Genomic DNA, 2,941 nt, shown 5'->3' on the forward strand with positions numbered 1-2,941 from the left:
TGAACAAAACCTTGCTCAAAAACTACTGGGTTATAGAAGAAATTAAGGATGGAATAAAGAAATTCATAGAATCAAACGAGAATGAAAACACATCTTACCAGAACCTCTGGGACACAGCAAAAGCAGTGCTCAGAGGTCAGTTTATAGCAATAAATATACACATCCAAAAAGAAGAAAGGGCGATAATCAAAACATTAACCCTACAACTGGAAGAAGTAGAAAGAGAGCAGCAAAAGAAGCCACGGGGCTCCAGAAGAAAGGAAATAATAAGAATTAGAGCAGAATTAAATGAAATAGAGAATAGCAAAACAATTGAAAGGGTTAACAAGACCAAAAGTTGGTTCTTTGAAAAGATCAACAAAATCAATAAACCACTGGCCAAACTGACAAAAGAACAGGAGAGGAAGCAAATAACCCATACAAGAAATGAGATGGGTGATATCACAACAGACCTAACTGAAATTAAAAGAATCATAACAGAATACTTTGAAAACTTGTACTCTAGATAAATTTGAAAACCTAGAGGAAATGGACCAATTTTTAGAAACTCACTACCTATCTGAACTAACACAAACAGAGGTAAAACAACTAAATAAACCCATAACAAAAGAAGAGTTTTAAAAGGTAATTAAAAAACTCCCAACAGAAAAAAACCCTGGCCAGGACAACTTTACTGGAGAATTCTACAAAACTTTCAGAGAAGAGTTAACACCACTACTACTAAAGGTATTTCAGAGCACAGAAAAGGATGGAATACTTCCAAACTCATTCTATGAAGCCAGCATAACCCTGATATAAAAACCAGGTAAAGACACCACAAAAAAAAAAAATTACAGACCAATATCCCTCTTGAACATTGATGCAAAAATCCTCAACAGAATTCTAGCAATAGAATTCAGCAACATATCAAAAAAATAATTCACCATGATCAAGTGGGATTTATACCAGGTATGCAGGGATGGTTCAACATGAGAAAAGCAATCAATGTAATCCATCACATTAATAAAACAAAAGACAAGAACCACATGATCTTATCAGTCAATGCAGAAAAGGCATTTGAAAAAGTTCAACACCCATTCATGATAAAAACTCTCAACAAAATAGGAATAGAAGGGAAATTCCTCAGTATAATTAAGGGCATTTATACAAAGCCAACAGCCAACATTATCCTAAATGGAGAGACTTTGAAAGCATTCCCCTTGAGAACGGCAACCAGACAAGCATGCCCTTTACCACCACTCTTATTCAACATTGTGCTGGAGGTCCTAGCCAGAGCAATTAGGCTGGAAAAAGAAATAAAGGGCACCCAGATTGGTAGGGAAGCAGTCAAAGTATCTCCATTTGCAGATGATATGATCTTATACACAGAAAACCCCAAAGAATCCACAAGAAAACTACTGGAACTAATAGATGATTTCAGCAAAGTTTCAGGATACAAGGTAAACATACAAAAATCAGTTGGATTCGTTTACATCAACAAAGAGAACCTCGAAGAGGAAATCACCAAATCAATACCATTTACTATAGCCCTCAAGAAGATAAAATACTTAGGAATAAATCTACCCAGAGACGTAAAAGACCTAGACAATGAAAACTGCAAGACACTACTGCAAGAAACCAAAAGAGACCTGCATAAGTGGAAAAACATACCTTGCTCATGAATAGGAAGACTCAACTTTGTGAAAATGTCGATTGCACCCAAAGTGATCTACAGATACAATGCAATCCCGATCCAAGTTCCACCAGCATTTTTTAATGAGATGGAGAAACAAATCACCAACTTCATATGGAAAGGGAAGAGGCCCCAAATAAATAAAGTATTACTCAAGAAGAAGAACAAAGTGGAGGGCCTCACACTACCTGATTTTAGAGCCTATTATACTGCCACGTAGTCAAAACAGCCTGGTACTGGTATAACAACAGATACATAGACCAATGGAACAAAATTGAGAATCCAGACATAAACTCATCCATGTATGAGCAGCTGATATTTGACAAAGGCCCAAAGTCCATTAATTGGGGAAAAGACAGTCTGTTTAATAGATGGTGCTGCCATAACTTGATACCCACCTGCAAAAAACTGAAACAAGACCCATACCTCATAGCATGCACAAAAGCTAACTCAAAATGGATCAAAAACCTAAATGTAAAATTGAAAACAATAAAGATCGTGGAAGAAAAAAACAGGGACAACTCTAGGAGCCCTAATACATGGCATAAACAGAATATGAACCACAAGTAAAAATGCACTAGCACCAGAAGAGAGACTAGATAACTGGGAGCTCCTAAAAATCAAATATACACTGTTGGTGGGAATTTAAAGTGGTACAACCACTTTGGAAATCAATTTGGCGCTTCCTTAAAAAGCTAGAAATAGAAGTACCAAATGGTCCAGCAATCCCGTTACTTGGTATATACCCTAGAGAAATAAGAGCTATCACACGAATAGAGACATGCACACCCATGTTCATTGCAGCACTGTTCACAATAGCAAAAAGATGGAAACAACCTAGGTGCCCATCAATGGATGAATGGATAAACAAATTATGGTATATCCACACAATGGAACACTACACAGCAATAAAGAACAACGATGAAGCCTTGAAACATAACATGGAGGAATCTGGAAGGCATTATGCTGAGTCAATTTAGTCAGTCACAAAAAGACAAATATTGTATAAGACCACTATTATAAGAACTCAAGAAAAGGTTTAAATGCAGAAGAAAACATTCTGTGATGGTTATGGGAGCAGAGAGGGAGGATGAGGGTTATTCACTAACTAGATAGTAGATAAGAATCATCTTAGGTGAAGGGAAGGACAGCACACACTACAGGGGAAATCAGCACAATGGGACTAAACCAAAGCTAAGAAGTTTCCTGAATACAATCAAACACTTTGAGGGACAGAGTAGCAGGGGTAGGGACCTGGGGACCATGCTT

Source organism: Trichechus manatus, unplaced genomic scaffold (assembly GCF_000243295.1).
Source record: "Trichechus manatus latirostris isolate Lorelei unplaced genomic scaffold, TriManLat1.0 scaffold00180, whole genome shotgun sequence".
Classification (NCBI taxonomy): Eukaryota; Metazoa; Chordata; class Mammalia; order Sirenia; family Trichechidae; genus Trichechus; species Trichechus manatus.